Source organism: Zalophus californianus, chromosome 15, assembly GCF_009762305.2.
Source record: "Zalophus californianus isolate mZalCal1 chromosome 15, mZalCal1.pri.v2, whole genome shotgun sequence".
Taxonomy (NCBI): domain Eukaryota; kingdom Metazoa; phylum Chordata; class Mammalia; order Carnivora; family Otariidae; genus Zalophus; species Zalophus californianus.
This window is the reverse complement of record NC_045609.1, coordinates 50,139,678-50,162,610: the sequence shown is the minus strand read 5'-3', so window position 1 is coordinate 50,162,610 and position 22,933 is coordinate 50,139,678. Positions and strand designations below refer to the sequence as shown.

Below are 22,933 nucleotides of genomic sequence, written 5' to 3'. Positions count from 1 at the left end.
TAACAGACTGAGCCACCCAGGCGTCCCAGAATTTTTATTTTTTATACAATTTGAATTTGATGCACTATGCAGTTGAATTGGTAGCTTAATTCTGTTAAATACTCAGAAAATATGCAGCAGAATTAAAACAAAATTTCTCTATCCCATTGGTAGATTTATGCTCTTTGAGAATGCATTTACTACACTTAGTCCAATGGGAAAATTAGTACTCGATTATCTAGATAGTAAATCTTGCCTTGTCTTCACATACATATTCTTCACATCACTACTATGTACTATAAATATGTGGGTTTTATTGTTGTGGGGTTTGTTGAATCCTGGTTTTTAAAAAACAACTTCAACTTCAAAAAACTTAACAAAATCTTTATAATAGACATTTTGGAACAATTGGGGAAATTTGAATATGGAGTTGATATTAGAAGGTTTTTATGGAATTACTGTTAAATTTTGTAGGTGTGATATTATTGTGATCATGTAGGAGTATGTCCTTAATCTTATAAGATATATGATGACATATTCAGGGCTGAAGTGTCATCATAAATGACTATACATTTAGATAGATAAAACAAACATGGCAAAATATAACAGCTGTCGACTCTAGGTGAGGTGTTTATGTCTGCTCATTGAATTCTTTCAAAATTTTCTATTTGAAATTATCAATAAGAGCTGGGACATATATTGACCAAGAAAATGTTTATATTCTTCACTGAAAACATGCTATAATAGTTATGCCCTTAAAATGCTATTTTTGTAAAATGTCAGAAGATTGTGCACAGTCATCTAAGGGAGATTGGGCTGTGCGTGATAGTCGTTTTCTTTTAGTTTGTGTCTATTTTTATTCATCTACAACTTTTATGTATTGCAAGTAATTTTGAGAAGCTGGCACCATCATGTTTTATCATCATTACTACTACTGCCGACACCACCAGCTCTGTGGTGGGAGAAGCTCTGTCACAGGCTTTTCTTTTTCAACGTTCGCACTGCGTGACTCTCTCGAGTCTTCAGTCCGCGACAGTCTGCGAGGGCTGAATTTAGGCCTCACGCCCCCTGGCGGTTCTCCCCGACGCAGCTCCGGCCCCTCCAACCCCGCTCCTGCCGCGGGGCCTGACGGGAAACGCCCCTCCTAGTTTGCGGCTAGAGTCGCGCGGGAGCCGGGGGGAGGGGGGCTGGGCGTTTCGGCGCATGCGTTGGCCACGCTGGGCCCTGCGCCTGGGCGAGGCGGGGGCTGGAGCGCCGTTGGGGCGCGGCGGGTGTTGAGAAAGAGCTGCGCCCGCGGTGGGGGCGGGGCTCGGGCCCGGGTCGGGGCCTCAGGTCCCAGCCCGCAAGAGGTGCCTCCGCGGGTGGATCGCTGCGCGACCTTTGTTCGCACACTTGCGCCTGGGGGTTCTGAGGCTGCGGTAGTGTAGGCGGCTCCTGTTCGGAGGCCGCCGCACGCTCAGTGATTAATGCAGGGAGTCCTCACCGTTCTGCTCTAACAGATTAGGAAACGGAGACTCAAGACAGGCCCGCGAGCGCCTCGGCCCGCGCAGCCCGCGGGAGACGGCGCTAGGAGGCACATCCACAGCTGTCTCCTCTCTAAAAAAAGATTCTACCTAAACCCGGCGACCTGGCCCACCCAGCACTGAGCCAGGGGGCATCGCCGTCAAGTATAACGTGGAATCCGGTTTGTCGTGGGGCACTTGTATTTCCGGGATTCTTCGTGTTTCTTCAGCCTTTTTGGGTCACGCTTCATAATGGTTAGTTACGCGCCTGGTCTGAACTGTCCAGCCTGTGTGTCCTCAATGGTCCTGGTTTGGGTTTTTTGAAGGACCAGCCCAAGATGACGGGGTATAGGAAGTTCCAAGGTTTGAGACCCTTATAGTAGGTTACAAGTAAAATGATTTTGGCCCTGACGTTCATGTCCTGGTTTCCAGGAACAAAGAAGCTCTCCTAAGGTAGAGGAATCCCACCTGGAAGATAGCCAATGTGAATGGCGACCTCCCACCAGGGCTGCAGAGCAGAGGAGGACTAGGCCGAGAAAGAGCAGACGCTAGATTTGGAAGGCTAGTAGCCCTATATGATCCTTGTGTTCTGCAAGCCACCCGTCAAACTGTTGACAACCTGAGTCTGAGCCAAGTTTCAGGAGAGGTGAGCTGCGGCTAAGGCAAAAGGGCAAGACTGCAAAGCACAAGTCACTTCATTTGAGAATTTGAGAGAGCATGGTCTCGGGGAAAGAAATACCATCTACCACCAAGAAAATTCTATCTCAGACCTCCCTAACAGCCTTTGGCTTCTTTCAAATGCTCTACTGTTTTCAGATCCGGAGGGGCTCTCATACCACTCGCAGCATTGAGAGATGTGGTTGCTTCCTCCATTCTGACTTGAAGGACTCAGAAAGTAGTGTAGGAAAGAACTTCCTGGATTACCTGTTTCTGCTTACAATGAAAGATGAAAAACACTGAGCTAGAGAGGGTAAATGTCCAGGTCATCCTGTTCATTTGTGGCCTAACCAATAGTCGGATTTTCAGGTATAGTTAAAACGGGTTTTTGTCAAAAGACAGAAACTATTGCCAAGGTCGTTAAGGACCAAAGGATGTTCTCCTACAGGAGGATGTTTTATCCAGCTAGTGAGTGGAGTTTTATAGACGGGAGAATCCAGGAGGTGCAAGGCAGGTCAGATCTCTTGTGATTATTCTTTCTTTCTTCTCCCCTAGCTCCACCTTTGTAGTTCCCTACATGTTTCCTAGTTCCACAGAAAATGCATAGATCTCAGGTGAGTTGTTTATTGTTCTTCTCCCTATTTTGTTTACCGTGACTGTCTGAGACTTTTAAGGGTCAATAGGTTAGAATGGAAATATAGAAATAGATGAAAATCAGCTTCAGGGAAAATATCCAGGACTACATCAATATCAGGAGTAGTATGCAGAAATAGGCAGGTTTTATGATATTGCAGCCAAATTTGTCTGATTTTTCTTTTGTATGTTTTATTTTTAGTTTTCCCCCCAAGATTTTATTTATTTACCTTAGAAAGAGAGAATGCATGTGAGTGGGGGGAGGAGGGGAGAGGGAGGGGAAAAGAATCTCAGGCCGACTCCACATGGAGCCCGACTCAGGGCTGCATCCCACCACTGAGGTCACCAAGAGTCAGACGCTCAACCTACTGAGCCACCCAGGAACCCCTTTATTCTTATTTTTATTTTTTTTAAAGTAGGCTCCACACCCACATGGGGCTTGAACTCACAACTCTGAGATCAAGAGTCGCATGCTCCGTTGACTGAGCCAACCAGGTGCCCCTAAATTTGTCTGGTTTTTCTGATGGTTATAGCAAAAATGCAGACATTCTTTGTTGCATGATTTGAATTGGTCCTTAAATTGTTATGCTAATTCCTCATAAGACACAAGAGTTCTAAAAAATGTTCCTGCCCTGATTTTCCTGTAGGTAACAGTAAATAATCTTTCAGGGACTATGGACGATCAATACAGCCTGCTCCTCAAGGGAAGCAGGACACTTTGTGCTGAAGGAGAATTTAGTCAATCCAGGTTTCTACAGGCCCAGGCGCCGTGGTCCCATAGACCTCTTTCTGATGATCCCACTTGATCCAGGCATATAACCAGGGATGTCTCCAAGAAAGAATGGATTATACCACCTTCAGATAATCTCCTTTAATATTATGAATAGATTGTGCAGCAGGTGGATTAAAGTTGTATTTTCTGGCAAATGTTTCCCCATTTCCCTCTCATATTTCAAACCAAATCACTTGTTGGATCTGTCTGGTAAGGGGCAGTGGAGATCTTATTATGGCAAATATCATGGATACTTTAGTACTTAAGTTACTTTAATTGAGGTAATACTCAGTGAATTGAGCATTCTGTCTAGTTTTGGTGCTCATGTCCAGTCTCTCCTAGAAACTCTTCTTGCTTGGTTTCTGGTCTATTCCTCCTTCTGTGATTACTTCTTTTCTGTCTTTTCCATAGCGTCTTCTTCCTCTTCTTGCCTTTTATTATTGTTTCTTCCACAGTGTCCATTACTGATCTCCCATTGTGCTCACTCTCTTGGTCTTGCTGGCTAATCTCCTCTCTGGGGATGTGGCGTTTGCTGGGATGCTTGAATCTGGCTCTCCAGTCCAGATCTCTCCCCTACCCTGGACCCTAATGGCCAACTTGCTGGACATCTCTGTATAGCTCATCTAAAGGCCTTCAAACTCTACAGATCCAAAAGGAAAGTTGTTATTAATGGCCACCCCCCCGCCACCCTTCTTTATTTCCTACCAAATGTTATGACCAGCCAACCCATTGTCCAGGTAACAAACACAACATTTTTTCTTTTTTTTAAGATTTTATTTATTTATTTGACAGAAAGAGAGCGAGAGAGGGGACACAAGCAGGGGGAGTGGGAGAGGGAGAAGCAGGCTTCCCACTGAGCAGAGAGCCCGATGCGGGGCTTGATCCCAGGACCCCGGGATCATGACCTGAGCCGAAGGCAGACGGTTAACGACTGAGCCACCCAGGCGCCCCCTCTTCCTTTTTTAATGAAATTGAAATAAAGTGCACAAATCCTAAGGGTACAACTTGATGAATTTTTCATATGCTATGCATCTGGCTAGCTATCACCCAGATCAAGATAAGAGTTATTTTCTGCAATGCGAAGGCTTCCCTTGTGTTCTTTCCAAGACAGTACTTGCCCACTCTCACTTAATGGTAACCATTATTTTGACTTCTATTATCATATATTAGTTTTGTCTAATTTTAAACTTCATATAAATAGAATCGTGCAATATATATTCTTTTGTGTCTTTTTTTTTTTTTACGATTTTACTTATTTATTTGACCGAGAGAGCGAGCACAAGCAGGGGGAGTGTCAGGCAGAGGGAGAAGCATGTTCCCCACTGAGCAGGGAGCTCAGGACCCTGGGATCATGACCTCAGCCGAATGCAGATGCTTAACCCTTAACCGACTGAGCCACCCCGATGCCCCTGGTCTGACTTCTTTTATTCAGTGTTATGTCTGTGAGATCATCCATGGGTAGCACTAATTTGTTTTTTTTTCCCCTTGTATGACTATACCACAGTTTATCCATTCTCCTCTGGATGGATATTTGGGCTGTTTCTAATTCTGGCTTTTGTACATGTCTTTTGGTATACATATGCTCTTGATTTTGAAGGATCTCAACCTAGAAGTGGAATCGAGGGGTCATAGAACATATATATGTTTGGCTTTGACAAATTCTGCCAAATGGTTTGACAAAGTAGTTGTACTGCTTGACACTCCCAACAGCCATACACCAGTCCTGTTGTACCATAGCCTTGACACTTGACACTTGATGGCATTTGGTATTGTTTGTGAGGTGTTTTTTTTTTTTTTTTCTTTTGAATTTGGTGGGTGAGTGTAGTGGTATCTCATTGTGGTTTTATTTTGCACTTCTTTGAAGAGTGATGATGTTGAGCAGCTTTTCGTGTTAACTGACCATTTTCATATCTTTTTTTTAATTATTATTTTTTCTTTCTTTCTTTGTTGGAGAAAGAGAGAGACAGCAGGCAGTTCCTGCAGTTCCTGCAGTATGATTTATTGAAGACCTTCCTTTCCCAACAGAATATTGTTGAAAATCACATGACCACATATGTGAGCATTTATTTTTGGATTTTTTTTAAAAGATTTTATTTATTTGAGACAGAGAGTGCATGTGAGAGAGAATGAACATGGGGAGAGGCAGAGGGAGAGGGAGAAGCAGACTCCCCACTGAACAGGGAGCCTGACATGGGGTTCCATCCGAGGACCCTGAAATCATGACCTGAGCTGAAGGCAGATGCTTAGCCAACTGAGCCACCCAGGCACCCTGGATTTTTTTTTTAAGATTTATTTATTTATTTTAGAGAGACAGAGACGGGGGAGGAGAGGGGCAAAGGGAGAGAGAATCCTGAAGCAGACCCCTTGCTGAGCACAAAGGCCGATGCAGGGCTCAGTCCCACATCCCATGACCCTGAAATCATGACCTGAGTTGGTCATAACTGACTGATCCAGCCAGGCCCCCCCTTTTTGGATTCTTATTTCTATTGCAGTTGTCTCTTTGTCTAGCCTCATGCCAGTAGTACCCTGCCCTTATTATTGTAGCTTTATAAAAAGTATTCGTATCTGTGGGTACAAGTTCTCTACTTTCATTCTTTAAGATTTGCCTTGGCTACTTTAAGTCTTTTATATTTCCATATCAATTTTATAATAATCTGGTCAATCCCTCCCACCCCCAATCGGCTGGAATTTTGTATTGCATTGAATCTAGAGATTGATTTGGCACACTGGTCATATTAATATAGACTTGAATTTTCAATTCACGAACATGGCATTTCTCTTCATTTACTTAGTTTTTTTTTCTCAGCAATGTTTGATAAATTCCATGTATGCATCTTATACTTTTTTTGTTAGATTTATCCTTAGGTAGTTGAAAATTTTTCTCTTTATTTGTGTATTGCTAATATATAGAAATATAGTTAATTTTTGTATATTGAACTTGTTTTCAGCGACCTTACCATTTATTAACTTTCATATTTGATCTGTAGATTATTTTGGATTTTCTACCTACACAACTATGTTATATGACTATTTCTTACTTTTTCATTCATTTTTAAACTTTATTTTCTCTCTTTATTGCTGTGGCTAGGAGCTATAATGTACTATGGAATAAAAATAGTACATCCTGTTTTCTTCCCAGTCTCAAGGGAAAGTGTTCAATATTTTATCATTTTGTTTGATGTTTGCTGTAAGTTTTTTGGTAGATATTCTTTGGGAAGTTTCATTCTGTTCCTAGTTTGCTGAGAGTTTTTATCATCCAATGGGTGTTGATTACTGAGATGATTATATTATGGTTTTCTCCTTTATTCTTTTTTTTTTTTGAAGTTTTTATTTATTTATTTGACACAGAGAGAAGAAACAGTGAGAGAGGGAACACAAGCAGGGGGAGTGGGAGAGGGAGAAGCAGGCTTCCTGCGGAGCAGGGAGCCCGATGCGGGGCTTGATCCCAGAACCCTGGGATCATGACCTGAGCAGAAGGCAGATGCTTAACGACTGAGCCACCCAGGCGCCCCTCCTTTGTTCTTTTAATGGGTTGATTAATATTAACATATTGATTGAGGTAATTTTTTTGGATTGAGGTAATTAATGTTTTGATTTTCAAATGTTAAACCAGCCTTTTTTTTTTTTTTAAGATTTTATTTATTTATTTGTCAGAGAGAGACACAGCGAGAGAGGGAACACAAGTAGGGGGAGTGGGAGAGGGGGGGAAGCGGGTTTCCTGCTGAGCAGGGAGCCTAATGCCTGCTCAATCCCAGGACTCTGGGATCATGACCTGAGCAGAAGGCAGGTGCTTAATGACTGGGCCACCCAGGTGCCCCTAAACCAGCCTATTTTTAGGGGGGAAAAATCCCACTTGATCTTGACATTCTGTCACCTTTAAATATATTTTATGATAAATTGCTTACAATTTTTGTCTTTGTCTTCATTCATGAGAGAGACTGTTATTTTCCTTTCTTATAATGTCTTTGTTAGGTTTTATATCAGTTTTATACTGGCCTCAAAAAACTTAAGTATTTTTTCATTGTTCTCTGGAAGTGTCTGCGTAAGGCTGTTTTTATTTATTTCTTAATTATAAAATTAAGTGAATTTATCTAGGGTCTGGATTTTCTTTATAGAGTTTTAAATTATAGATTTAATTTCTTTGTATTAGGAAAATTGTCCTTTAGGACATGATAAAAGTTGCTGTTGTTTCTTCCCGGTTTGTCATTTGTCATCTCCAGGTAGGGAGTAGGTGCTTTTTGTTCCAGTGCAAAGCATGGCTCACACACACCACTTCAGATAACAAGAGTCACACAAAGGGTTTCTCACAGTTGGCTTTGCTTTCTGGATCTATTTCCCCCAGGGCTGATCCTCTAGGAAGAGTCAACAATGGTATTAATTTAGCATCCTGATATGAACTGAAAGCCTTAATTTTATCCCTGTCCCTTAACATTTTTAGTCAAGGTCAGCAGTGACCTCTATTGCTGAATCCAATGGTGAAAAGTCTCAGTCTTCTTACTTGCTCTTTTATTTTTTTATTTTTATTTTTTAATGCTTAACTGACTGTGCCACCCAGGTGCCCCCTTACTTGCTCGTCAGCCACATTTGACACCACTGGTTACTTTTTCCTTCTTTTTCTTTCTTTTTGTTTTTTTTTAAGATTTTATTTAGGGGCGCCTGGGTGGCTCAGTCGTTAAGCATCTGCCTTCGGCTCAGGTGGTGATCCCAGGGTCCTGGGATCGAGCCCCGCATCAGGCTCCCTGCTCCGCGGGAAGCCTGCTTCCCCCTCTCCCACTCCCCCTGCTTGTGTTCCCTCCCTCACAGTCTCTCTCTGTCAAATAAATAAATAAATACAATCTTTAAAAAAAAGATTGTATTTATTTATTAGAGAGAGCGCGCACAAGCAGGGAGGAGGGGCAGAGGGAGAGGTATGTGGGGCTTGATCCCAGCCCCTGGGATCATGACCTGAGCCTAAGGCAGACGTTTAACCGACTGAGCCACCCAGGCGCCGCTACTTTTTCCTTCTGATTCACTTTTTCACTTGGCTTTCACACTCCATTAATAATTCCTTTGCTCTCCTGTTTGCTGGTTTCTCCTTTTCCTCCGGTCTAAATGTTGGTGTGCTGCAGGGTGTGGTCCTTGGTCCCCGTCCTTCCTTTGTTAGAGGGCCCTCCCTTGATGATCTCGTCTGTTCTTATCTGCTGATAATCTGTGGCCCTGCAAATCTCTTTCTGCGCTTGAGATGCGTTTATCTAATTGTCCAATCTGTATCTCCACTTGAATGTTTAGTAGACTCAAGCTCAACCTGACTAAAAGTTACCTCCTGGGCTTCCCCTCCCAAACCTGCTTCCTCTGGTGCCTTCTCCTTGATTAAGGATTGCAGACCTTTTGGAATCATCCTCGACATGTTTTTTCTTGTGCTCCATTTCTTATTTGTCAGCAAAACCATGGGGCCCTGTATCTAAAACATATCTAGAGTCTGACCTCTTCGGATCTTCTCTGCTGTGGTTACCCTCACCAGGCCAGAATAATTGGTCTGGTCTTGTCTGGATTACAGAAATAGTCACAGAGCAGGTCTTGCCACTTCTCAACCCTGGCCCCTCAACACAGCATCCAGAGTGCTCCTTGTAGAATGTGAGTCAGTTATTTTATGTCACTCCTCTGTTCAACATCTACATTTTTCTCTGAGTAAAAGCCAAGTTCTTACACTGGGTTATGTGGCCCATTTTTGATCTGATCTCACCTCCTTAGCCCCTTGATCCCTCTGCTCCAGCCCTACTTGCGTTCTCGCTGTTCTAGAAACATACCATGCACAGTGTCACCTTCATCCTTGTACCAAATGTACCTTCTGCCTGGAGCGTGCTTTCTCCAGGGAGCCTGGTGGTGCACTCCCTTTCCTCCTCAGGACCTTGCTCAAATGTCATTGCTCAGTGAGGTCTACACAAACGCCCAGCTTAAAATTGCCACACTAAGCTCGTGTTCCCCTTGCCCTAAGTTTGGTCTACTTTGTATTTTTAACATAGCACTTTTCATCTAACATACTCTACAGTTTCTTTATTACTATATTGTTTATCTTCTGTTTTCCCTAGGCTAGAGGAGGTGAACTTTGTTTTTCACTCTTGTATCCCAAGTGCCCAGGACAGTGGAACATAGTAAGAATTTTTTTTTTAAGATTTTATTTATTTATTTAAGAGAGATAGAAAATGAGAGATAGCACGAGAGGGAAGAGGGTCAGAGGGAGAAGCAGACTCCCTGCTGAGCAGGGACCCTGATGCAGGACTCGATCCTGGGACTCCAGGATCATGACCTGGGCCGAAGGCAGTCGCTTAACCAACTGAGCCACCCAGGCACCCAGGAACATAATAAGTATTGAAAAATCATTAAATGAAAAAAAATCATTCAATGAATGAGTGAATGAATTTTTATGTGTTGATTTGTTTTTAGCTGTCTCATTTGTAAGCTCCATGTGGTTTAGTTTTTTTAATCCAATTTAATACAGACTTAAATATGTTATTACTTGAGTGTTTCCTTTTGTTTTTTATACTTATTCACTCAAGTATATTTTTTATACAGTGTGAGGTCTAATTTCTTTCTTAACAGATAGATAACTTCATTTATAATTATGGCAACCTCATTCAACAAGTTAATCACCCTTTGCCTCAGATTTAAATTGTGACTTTATGGGGCACCTGGGTGGCTCAGTTAAGTGTCTGCCTTGGGCTCAGGTCATGGTCTCGAAGTCCTGGGATCAAGCCCCACGTCGGGCTCCCTGCTCAGTGGAAAGCCTGCTTCTCCCTCTCCTGCTCCCCCTGCTTGTGCCCTCTTTCTTTCTGAAATAAATGAATAAAAAATCTTTAAAAAAAATTGTGACTTTACTATGTGTTAAGACATACATAAGACTATTAAGACTGTACTTCTGGACTTTTACTTGCTCCTGACATATTTTATTTTTGTTTTTGTTTTTGTTTTTTAAGATTTTATTTATTTATTTGAGACACAGAGATAGAGAGAGAATGAGCAGGGGGAGAGGGAGAGGGAGAAGCAGACTCCTTGCTGAGCCAGGAGCCCCATGTGGGGCTCGATCCCGGGACCCCAGGACCATGACCTGAGCCGAAGGCAGACGCCCAACCATCTGAGCCACCCAGGTGCCCTGACATATTTTATTTTTGATTTGAGGAGCTTTGTAATAAATAACAGTATCTAGCAGGGCAAGCACCCTTTACAGTTTTTGCTTTGGACATACTTATTTCCCCCCGTTTGAATTAAAAAAGTTATATCCAGTGGATCTCCTCCCTGTCTTGTAAAAAAAATATTTTAAGCACAATAATAAAAAAAAATTGATTTGCTAAATTATCTTAAACTTTTAGGTTAATTTTTAAAAAAGATTTTATTTATTTATTTGAGAGAGAGAGAGAGCACATGAGAGAGGGGAGGGTCAGAGGGAGAAGCAGACTTCCTGCTGAGCAGGGAGCCCGATGCGGGACTCGATCCCCGGACTCCAGGATCACGGCCTGAGCCAAAGGCAGTCGCTTAACCAACTGAGCCACCCAGGCACCCCTTTAGGTTAATTTTTATAGCTCAGCATTTTGGTAAGTCTTAGATCTCAGGAACATTGTTTTATGTCCTACATGAACATTTTTTTTTAATTTTTTAAAAAAGATTTTATTTATTTGACAGAGAGAGACACTGTGAGAGAGGGAACACAAGCAGAGGGAGTGGGAGAGGGAGAAGCAGGCTTTCCGCCGAGCAGGGAGCCCGATGCGGGACTTGATCTAGGACCCTGGGATCATGACCTGAGCCGAAGGCAGTCGCTTAAAGACTGAGCCACCCAGGTGCCCCACATGAACATTTTTTTAGGGGTGCCTGGTGGCTTAGTTAAATGTCTGCCTTCGGCTTGAGTCACGATCCCAGAGTCCTGGGATCGAGGCCCGAACGGGGTTCCTTGCTCATCTGGGAGCCTATCTCTCCCTCTCCCTGTCAAATAAATAATAAATCTTAAAAAAAAAAAAGAATATTTGTTTAGTACAGAACAGCTTTATTGAAATATAATTCAAATGCCATATAATTCACCCCTTTAAAGTGTACACTTCAGTGGTTTTTAGTGTATTTACAGAGTTGTGCAACAATCAACACTAATTTCAGAACATTTTTTTTTAAATTTTATTTATTTATTTAACAGAGAGAGACACAGCGAGAGAGGGAACGCAAGCAGGGGGAGTGGGAGAGGGGGAAGCAGGCTTCCCACGGAGCAGGGAGCCTGATGCAGGGCTCGATCCCAGGACCCTGGGATCATGACCTGAGCCGAAGGCAGATGCTTAACGACTGAGCCACCCAGGCGCCCCTATTTCAGAACATTTTTATTGCCCCCAAAGAAGCGCCATAGACCTTAGCAGTCACCCCCATTCTCTCTAAAAACCATTAACCTACTTTCTGTCTTTGTGGATTGGCCTATAGCAGACATTTCATATACATATATAAGTATTTCACATACACTATGTACTTTTTGTGTCTGGCTTCTTTCATTTAGCATGCTGTTTTAAAGGTCCATCTCTGTTGTAGTATATTATTTCCTTTTTATGGTCAAATATTCCGTTGTATGGATATGCCACATTTTGTTTATTCAGTCATCAGTTGATGGACATTTGGGTTATTTCTGCTTTTTTGGGCATTATCAATAGTGTTGCTCTGAACAGTTGTGTACAGGTGTTTGTGTAGACATGTATTTTCAGTTCTCTTGAGCGCCCTAGGCCTGGAATTGCTGGGTCATATGGTAACTCTGTGTTTAGCATTTTGAGGAACTGAAATTTCCACAGTGAAGTTTACATTCCCACCAGCAATATATGAGGGTTCCCATTTGTCCACATCCTTGCCAGCGTTTGTTACTCTCTCTTCTTTTGATTATAGCTGTCCTGGTGGGTGTGAAGTGATAATGTCCTTGTGGTTTTGATTTGCATTTCCCTAATGACTAAGGATATCAAGCATATTTTCGTGTGCTTATTGACCATTTGTGTATCTTTTTTTGAGAATTATCTATTAAAATCCTTCACACATTTTTAATTGGGTTGCCTATTATTGAGTTAGAGTTCTTTATATATTCTTTTTTAAAAAAGATTTTTCTTTTTAAAGAGAGAGAGCTTTTTTTTTTTTTAATTTTACTCATTTATTTGACAGAGATAGTGAGCACAAGCAGGGGGAGCAGCAGAGGGAGAGGGAGAAGCAGGCTTCCCGCTGAGCAGGGAGCCTGACACAGGACTTGATCTCAGGACCCTGGGATTATGACCGGAGCCAGAGGCAGATGCTTAACGACTGAGCCACCCAGGTGCCCTGTTTCAGCTTTATTTTAATTTAAGATGTTATCCTCATTTTTTAATGCTTTCTTTGCTTTTTTATTTTTGATACTTCTTTTAGCTAATTATACGATTCCTGATTATTTTCAGTTTTTGTTTGTTTTTTTTTTAGATTTTTTTAATTTATTGAGAGAGAGAATGGTAGAGAGAGAACACGAGAGGGAAGAGGGTCAGAGGGAGAAGCAGACTCTGCTGAGCAGGGAGCCTGATGTGGGACTTGATCCCGGGACTCCAGGATCATGACCTGAGCCGAAGGCAGTCGCTTAACCAACTGAGCCACCCAGGCACCCTCAGCTTTTGTTTTAAAATTAAAGACAAGTTTTCTCTATGATTGCTTTAGTTGTAGCTTTTAGGTTTCATGTGACAAATCCCCGCTTTGTTTTTTTCTGGGTAATTAGTAATTTGGATGTTGGTTACTTTTCTTTGACCTAGTTTTTAATTTGGAGGGTCTCATGAGTTAATGACTTTTTGGTGAGATTATTTTTTTCATTTTGGTTTTTGTAGGTCATAATCAGACAAGGTAACCTGTAAAATCTCTGATTTGTAGAATTTAATAATATTTTCTCTGAAATAAGCATAACATAACAATTATAAGTGGATCTTTATTGTCAGATGACCTGATTCCAGTTAAGGATGACCTTGGAAAGTTGATAACATTTTTCTGCCTCAATTTTCCTATCTGTTAATTGGGGGAAAATACTACCTATGTTATTGGTTTTTCCTGAATATGAGATAATATATATTTAAAATATTCTATGAAAAGCATTCTTCCAAATAAGTATCTATTGAATTTTACCTGTCAGTATTATTACCTGACACAAGAGTTAAATAAACTATATTTAATAGATATATTTTTTTATTGGTAGAGATATATTGTCTCTCACTGTAATTGTGGTTTGTTTTCTTTAACCAAATTATTCTGTAATTCTAGCAGTTTTTCTTTATTTGGATACATACAAGTTTGACTTAAACCTTGATTTTTTTTTTAATTAAAAGATTTTATTTATTTATTTGACAGAGACAGACACAGAGAGAGCAGGAACACAAGCAGGGGGAGTGGGAGAGGGAGAAGCAGGCTTCCCGTGGAGCAGGGAGCCTGATGCGGGGCTCGATCCCAGGACGCTGGGATCATGACCTGAACCAAAGGCAGACGCTTAATGACTGAGCCACCCAGGCGCCCCTAATTTTTTTTTTTTTTTAATTTTATTTATTTATTTGACAGAGAGACACAGTGAGAGAGGGAACACAAGCGGGGGGAATGGGAGAGGGAGAAGCAGGCTTCCTGTGGAGCCGGGAGCCTGATGTGGGGCTCGATCCCAGAACCTGGGATCATGACCTGAACCAAAGGCAGACGCTTAACGACTGAGCCACCCAGGCGCCCCAAACCTTGTTTAATTTTTACCATTTATCATTACATGATATTTGCCTTTGCCCCATTGAAAGTTAAGGCTGCAAATTCTACTTTATCTGATGTAACTAAGGCCATGCTTGCTTCCCTTTTATTTGCATTTTCTTATAAAATTTTGTTCATTTTTCACCATTTTTTATCATTTTGAGATTTATTTTTTATAAATAACAAATGTCAACATTTTGGTTTTTTAGACCATTATGTCAGTCTGTCTTGGATAAGAAATATATCCACTTGGGATGCCTGGTTGGCTCAGGTTAAGCGGCTGCATTCGACTCAGGTCATGATTCCAGGGTCCTGGGATCGAGTTCCGCATTGGGCTCCCTGCTCAGCGGGAAGCCTGCTTCTCCTCCTGCTTGTGCTCGCTGTCATTCTCTAATAAATAAACAAACAAATAAAATCTTAAAAAATATATATATATAATTTAAAAAAAGAAATATATCCATTCACATTTTCTGCAGTAATCCATATATTTTGTTTTATATATCCACCTTAGTTTGCTAAATATTATATTTGAGTGTCACATATATCATAATTTTGTTTATTAATTATATATTTTCAGAATCTGGCTTGTTCAAATATCTTAGTATTTAATTTTTTTATGTTAATTTGGTAGACTTCTGATTTTTAATTCTCACAGTTACCAACTTCCTCCTGAATATTATAACTGAGTGTATATCTACTAACATATCAGGATTACTTCATTGCTTTTCTGCTGCTTCGTGCTGCAGTGATTGCTACTCCTCCTCCAGCCCCTCTTAGACGACCTTAGAAAGCTTTAGTCCACCCTACCCCACACCCAGACTCCTTCATTTTGTTAATTTATCAGTATATTATTTGTTCTTCCCTATGGACAATCTCTGTTTCAAGAGGTCTTTTTTAACATTATGTTGTACATTTCAAGTAGGCTCCACACCCAGCATGGGGCCCAAAGGGGGGCTTGAACTCACAACCCTGAGATCAAGACCTGAGCTGAGATCAAGAGTTGGAGGCTTAGGGGCGCCTGGGTGGCTCAGTCGTTGAGTGTCTGTCTGCCTTTGGCTCGGGTCATGATCCCAGGGTCATGGGATCGAGCCCCGCATCAGGCTCCCTGCTTAGCTGGAAGCCTGCTTCTCCCTCTCCCACTCCCCCTGCTTGTGTTCCCTCTTTTGCTGTCTCTCTCTCTGTCAAATAAATAAATAAAATCTTAAAAAAAAAAAAAAAAGATGGGGCACCTGGGTGGCTCAGTCGTTAAGCGTCTGCCTTTGGCTCAGGTCATGATCCCAGGGTCCTGGGATCGAGCCCTGCGTCGGGCTCCCTGCTTTGTGGGGAAGCCTGCTTCTCCCTCTCCCTCTCCCCCTGCTTTTGTTCCTTCTCTCGCTCTCTCTCTGTCAAATAAATAATAAAATCTTTAAAAAAAAAAGATTTGGGAGGCTTAATCAACAGCCACCCAGGAGCCCCTGTGTTGTACATTTCAAATCATGTTGATATTATCCATCTAGTTGTAGCTGTATATCACTAACAAGATCTGTTGTTTCCCACTCCTTCCTTTCCTTTTCAACTTCCCCTTGCTTGAGACTTGTTTACAGTTTATTTGTACTTCCTCAGTGTTTTCTCTGTGGAGGTAACATAGGCGATTTATTCCTTGAGGCGCTTCCCATTTGAACACATCTGGTTTGGGGCCCGTCATATGAAAGGCAATTTATTTGTGTATAAGATTTCTAGATTGAAATTCTTTTCTCATAATCTCATTGTCTTTTTGTTTTCACCACTGCAGAGGAGAAATCTGAAGTTGGGATAAATCTCTTTACTTTGTGAGTCAGTTCTTTCATCTGGAGGCTTGTAAGAGTTTATCCTTGTTATTCAGTATTATATAAACATATGCCTCAGTGCATCTTTTTTCATTAATTGTAGGTTGGTGGCTTTCTTCTTTCAACGCTTTAGGTATTTAATTCCACTCTTCTTGCTTGCATGGATTCTGAGAAGTCTGTTGTAATTCTTATCGTTGTTTCTTTGTAGGTAAGGTGCATACCCCCCACTCCCCACTCTCCACTTCTTTGCTTCTCTCAGGATTTTCCCCTTTGTCTTTGGTTTTCAGGAGTTTTTTTTTTTTTTTAAGATTTTATTTATTTGACAGAGAGAGACACAGCGAGAGAGGGAACACAAGCAGGGGGAGTGGGAGAGGGAGAAGCAGGCTTCCCACTGAGCAGGGAGCCTGATACGGGGATCAATCCCAGCACCCTGGGACCATGACCCAAGCCGAAGACAGACGCTTAACGACTGAGCCACCCAAGCGCCCCTGGTTTTCTGGAGTTTAAATACCATATGACTAGATGTGGTTTTGTTGGTATTTATCCCGCTTCGTATTGTCTGAGCTTCCTGGATCTGTCATTAATTTTGGAATTTTTTGGTCATTATTGCTTCAGTTATTCCCTCTGCTCTGTTCTTCTGGTATTCTACTTATGCATATATTATACCTTTTGATGTTGTCCCACAGCTCTTGGATGGATGTTCAGTTTTTTTATTCTTTTTCTCTTCACATTTTAGTTAGTGAATTTTGTTGACCTCTCTTCAAGTTCACTGGTTCTTTCCTTGGTTTGTTGTGTGATGTGCCCTTCAAAGGCATTCCTCATTTCTATTACTGTGGTTTTGAATTTGATTTTTTCTTGGAATTTTTCTTTCCCTGCTTATGTAACTCATTTATTCTTGAATGTTGTCTAATTTTTTTCATTTAACTCTTTAGCATATTAATCATAGTTATTTAAAACTTGCTCTCATAATTCCAGCATCTGTGTTGTATCTGAGTCTTGTTCTGATGATTACTTCGTGTCTTCTGGGTGTGTTTTTTTCTTTTTGATATGCTTTGCAATTTTTTTTCCAAAGCTGGACATGTATCTTGTAAAAGAACTGAGATAAATGGGTTTTTAGTGTGAGGATTTCTGTGATTCTGGCTAGGAGATGGGCTGTGTTTAATGTTGTAGCTGTAGGGCTCAGAGTCTCCAAATTCCTTTAATGTCCTTGTTTTTGACTCCCCTCTTGACTTTGGGCTTCCCTGTGTACTCCTGTGTCTTGAAACTGTTCAGCTTTTTCATCTGTGATCTAGTGTTATTGCCCTGGAGCCTGTTGATGTGGTGGGAAGTTGTCGAGAGAGAAGCATTTCATAATCTTAGGATTAAATTTCAGTCTTTTAATGGTCCTATGTTCCAGTATTTCTAGTAAGCTAGAAAACTGTTAGTTTCATTTATTTTATTTTTTAATTTGTTCAGTTTTATTGAGGTATAGTTGGCAAATAAAATTGTAAGATATTTAAAGTGTAGGGGATCCTGGCTGGCTTATGGAAGAGCATGTGACTCTTGATCTCAGGGTCATGAGTTTGAGCCCCTTGTTTGGTGTAGAGATTACTGAAAAAAAAAAATTTGAACAACAACAAAAAGTGTAAATTGTGATGATTTGATATACATACACATTGTGAAAGGATTCCCCCATCTAATTAATTATTTATTAAATTTGTTACCTCATATATTTATTTTTTTACTGTTTTGTGAGAACATTTAAGTTCTCCTCTCTTAGCAAATTTCAGTGTACAGTATAGTGTTATCAACTGTAGGCACCCTGTTATACATTAGATCCTCAGACTTCATTCATCTTACAGCTGGAAATTTGTAACCTTTTACCAAACTCTCCCTATTTCCACTACCGGTCAGCACCTGGCAGTCACTTTTCTACCTTCTGTTTCTATGAGTTTGACTTTTTTTTTTAAGATTCCGTATATAAGTGATACTGTGCAGTATGTCTTTGACTTATTTCATCCAGCATAATAATGATTTCATAGTCCATCCATCTTGTCCCACATAGGGGGATTTCTTTCTTTCTCATGGCTGAATCATAATCTACAGTGGATAGATAGATAGATAGATAGTGTATGTATGTGTATATACACACACACACACCACATCTTTGTCCATTCATCTGTTGATGGACAGCTTAGGTTGTTTTATATCTTGGCTATTGTGTATAATGCTACAGTGATTATAGGAGTGCAGATTTGTCTTCGATATCCTGTGTTCTTTTCCTTTGGATATGTATCCAGAAGTGGGATTGCTGGGTCATATGATAGTTTTATTTTTCATTTTTTGAGCAACTTCCATACTGCTTTCCATGGTGGGTGCACCAATTAATTTTTCCAACAGTACACACAGAGTCTCTTTTCTCCACAGCCTCACCAGCTGTCTCTCAGACCTTTGTGCTTGTCGAAGCCACCTTCTTTGTTTTTAGTGGCTCCTGGTAGTTGAAGGCATGCCAAGACCTATCAGTGTACCAAAACAGGGATCTCAGTCAGCACCTAGATGCAGGCTGACTGGAAGCTGATCCATCAGGCAGCAGCTGGGAAAGTATGTAGTTAGGCCCTTTCCAGGGAGAAACTGGAGATGGGCTTTTTAAATTTTTAAAATTATTTTATTTTTTTCTTTTAGAGAGAGGGAGAGCATGAGTGGTGGGGTGGGGGAGAGGGAGAGAATCTCAAGCAGACACTCCGCTGAGTGCAGAGCCTGATGGGGGGCTTCATCTCACAACCCCTGAGATCATGACCTGAGCCGAAATCAAGAGTTGGATGCTTAACCAACTGAACCACCCAGGCGCCCCCCCCCCCCAATTTTAGTTTTTGAGTTTCTTTTTGAAGCAGTTTTAACTATTTGCAAGGATTGATATGTTATGGATTTCATACTTTTTTTAAAGGGTTTATTTATTTATTTGACAGAGAGAGGGACAGCAAGAGAAGGAACACAAGTAGGGGCAGAGGGAGAGGGAGAAGCAGGCCTCCCGCTGAGCAGGGAGCCCGACATGGGACTCAATCCCAGGACCCTGGGATCATGAGCTGAGCCAAAGGCAGCTGCCTAACCGGCTGAGCCATCCAGGCGCCCCTGGATTTCATAATTTTTTATAACTATAAGTTAAAATAAAATTTTAAATGAACAAAGATAAAATTTAAAATTTTAAATGAACAAAGAAAATTTACTTATATTTTTTAACCAAATAAATTCATTCTGTCTTGCAGTTTCTATATGGGTGACTTGGTCTCTTGTATAAATCTAAGAAGCAGGATTGCAGTGATCTTATTTTAATGTATTTTGAAATGTTTTGCTATTTTATCACCCTAACAGTTATTTTAACATTACTCATCAATTATGTCCAACAGTGCTAAACTAGACTAAAATATAAGAAAATAGAAGAATGATGCAATTTCTTAGAAGGTTAATGTAACAGTAAAGTAAACCTTCACTGCTATATCATCCTTCAGTTTTCTTACTGAGTTCCCTGAAGTATTGAATTAGTTTTGATGAAGTTATGAAAGAAGTCTGAAGACGCCTTATTCGTTTGTTTGTTTGTTTGTTTTTAAAGATTTTATTTATTTGAGAGGGAGAGAGAATGAGAGATAGAGAGCACGAGAGGGAAGAGGGTCAGAGGGAGAAGCAGACTCCCTGCTGAGCAGAGAGCCCGATGCAGAACTCGATCCAGGGACTCCAGGATCATGACCTGAGCCGAAGGCAGTCCCTTAACCAACTGAGCCACCCAGGTGCCCTGTTTTTTTTTTTTAATATTTTATTTTTAAGTAATCTCAGCACCCAACATGGGGGCTGAACTCATAATCCCAAGATCAAGAATTGCACATTTCATTGACTGAGCCAGGCGTCCCTCTTTCTTTTTTGGTTTTCATTGAACAAAATTGAGAATTCAGAATTTTTGTTTTCTTTTCTTTTTTATTTATTTGAGAGAGAGAGAGAGAGAGAGAGAGCACAAGAGAGGGGTCAGAGGGAGAAGCAGAGTCCCCGCTGAGCAGGGAGCCCAATGCGGGACTTGATCCCGGGACTCCAGGATCATGACCTGAGCCGAAGGCAGTGGCTTAACCAACTGAGCCACCGAGGCGCCCCCAGAATTTTTGTTTTTTGCCTTAATTGCAAAAATCAGAAAGCTGACACGAGAAGACTTCATAGTTATTAGACAAAATCAGAAGATAAATGTAAAGAGACAGAAGCACTCTAGATCTAAATGATGGTGTAATTCATTTATAAGTGAAATAGACTGTAAATTTTAGATGATGACATTGTAGACAAATAAAGATGTGCATCTGATCCTTTTATAAGAGCAGCTTGAATGTATACTTGTTTGGAAATTAGTATTCTTTGTGAGTCCCAGCAAGAATGCAAATATAGCCTAGGCAATCGAGTTTTCCTTTTAAGTCTAATGGAAATGAGTACTTTCTGAAATCTAATTTGGTGTTGTCATATGGACTAGAAAAGACGGGATGACATTGTAAGCATGTATGTTAGTAAGGCTCTTGTTTCAGGAGATAACGGACTAGATCCCGATCTGATTGTTCCACATCTAATTGTTCCTTTGATGTCTCCCCTCACCATCATTGTCTGTTAATTTGCCTTGTGATTCTACTTCCTATTTGTTGAGTTGTTGGGTTGATTCTATTCCTTGGGGGGATCCCCATCCCAGAATCAAGCAGTTATCCAAACATTTTGTATTTATTGTTTGTGTTTATTTCAAATTCTCTATCCATTTTTGAATGTCACATTTTAAACTTTTTTTTTTTAAGATTTTATTTATTTGACAGAGAAAGACAGCTAGAGAGGGGAACACAAGCAGGGGGAGTGGGAGAGGGAGAAGCAGGCTTCCCGCCGAGCAGGGAGCCCAATGCGGGGCTTGATCCCAGGACTCTGGGATCATGACCTGAGCCGAAGGGAGACGCTTAACGACTGAGCCACCCAGGTGCCCCTTTCAAATATTTTTAAAAAGTAATCTCTATACCCCCCAACATGGTCAAGAGTCACATGCTCCACTGATTGAGCCAGCCAGGCATCCCTGAATATCACATTTTTAAAAATTGAGGTGTAATTGACATACAATATTATATTGCTTTCAGGTGTATAACATAATGATTCATTATTTGTATATATTGCAAAATGATCACTGCAGTAAACATTTTGAAGTGCCAAATTATGTTTTGTTGCCAGATTGCCCATTTTCCACTACTGCAAGTTATTTATTTTATCCAAACCTAGGGGAATGAGGCAGTATGCCCTTGGATTACTTTCACAGCAAAAGACTGGGGTATAAAAGACATAAAAATATGTCATCTTTTCATAAGAAATACCTTACTACTTATAAACTGTGGTAAATTATTTTTATTTCTACACTTTTACATAGTTGACCTGTTGGGGAAGAGCCAAAAAAAGCAAGAGCAGTATTTGTGGGAAGTCGATTTTGTCAACAACAAAACACTGACTGAGGAGAGAAATAGTGTATTAGGAAAATCATTTTATCTGAGCACAAACTCTGTTCTGCAAGAAAAATATCGAGTATATGTGACTCATATGGAATGAGTTTTGAATTTTATTTCAGAAGTAATTATTAGTAATAGAAACTTCTTTGTAAGGAAGCTTGAAGAGTTTAATGCACACGGGAAATTGCTCCTCTGTAAAAGCAGAATTTTCATTCTGGAGAGAAACCTTTCGAATATGACGAAAATGGAAAAGCTATTGGTCAAAATGAGGACCTGTTTCAACATCAGTATATTTAAACTCTGAAGCAGCTTTTTGAATGTAAGGAATGTGGGAAAGCCTTCCATGAGGGAGCAACATTATTTTATTTTATTTACTTATTTGCCAGAGAGAGAGAGAGAGAGGGAGGGAGAGGGAGGGAGAGCACAAGCACGGAGAGCTGCCGGCAGAGGGGGAAGCAGGCTCCCTGCTGAGATCATCACCTGGGATCATGACATGAGCCTAAGGCAGTGGTTTAACTGACTGAGCCACCCAGGCGTCCTGAGGGAGCAACTTTCATTGTGCATAAGAGAACATGCTCATGGGGGAAGCCCTATGAATATAATGAATATATGAAAGCCATTTCTGATAGACCAGCATTCACTTCATTAGGAAACTCATATAAAGGAGAATCCCTGTGAATTTAATGACTGTGGGAAGTGGTCTGTTGGTGAGAAGTCAACTCTAAGCATAGTCGAGTTATGGGAAAGAAATACTATGAGTGTGTTGAAAGTGAGAATAGTTTCAGTAAGTAGTCACTGCAATGAATTTGTAAAGGAGAGGAAACTTTTGACTGTAATGAAGATTGGGAAGTATTCTGCAAGAAGCCAAATTTCATTCAGCATGAAGAAACACATACAGAAAGGAAAGCCTGTAAAATTAATATGCTGGCACATTTTGCAAGAAGCCAAAGCTTCCTGTGGGTCAGAAAACATATATAGGAGAAAAACTCTATGAATGTCATGAACATTCCCACTTTCAGCCATGAATCATCTCTCACTACATTAAAGGATACACAGGAGAAACCCTATGCACCAAATGTGGGAAAACTTTCAGATAAATGTCAGGCCTCGCAGTGCATCAAAGAACACACACAGGAAAAACCCTATGAGTGTAATGTTTGTCAGAAAGCCTCCAGTAATGGGTTAGCCTTCACTGTACATCAGAGAATACATACTGGGAAGAAACCTGATGAATGTAAGGAATGTGGGAAAACTTTCTCCCAGAAGCCAAACTTCATTAATCATCACAGAACTCACACAGGAGAGAAACCCTATGAATGTAATGAATGTGGAAAATCCTCCGAAGTCAAAACTGAGAGAACATCAGAGAACACACATAGGAGAGAAACC

At 40.8% G+C, this 22,933-nt stretch overlaps 1 protein-coding gene across 1 annotated transcript in view; it reads left to right on the top strand.

The window, feature by feature from the left end:
- Positions 1-1,173: 1,173 nt before the first annotated feature.
- Positions 1,174-22,933, top strand: part of ZNF485 (zinc finger protein 485) — a 121,512-nt gene continuing 99,752 nt past the window's right edge. The window contains 2 exon segments of the mRNA XM_027589577.2: positions 1,174-1,736; positions 2,694-2,752. The gene's annotated coding sequence lies outside the window, so the exon portion shown is untranslated.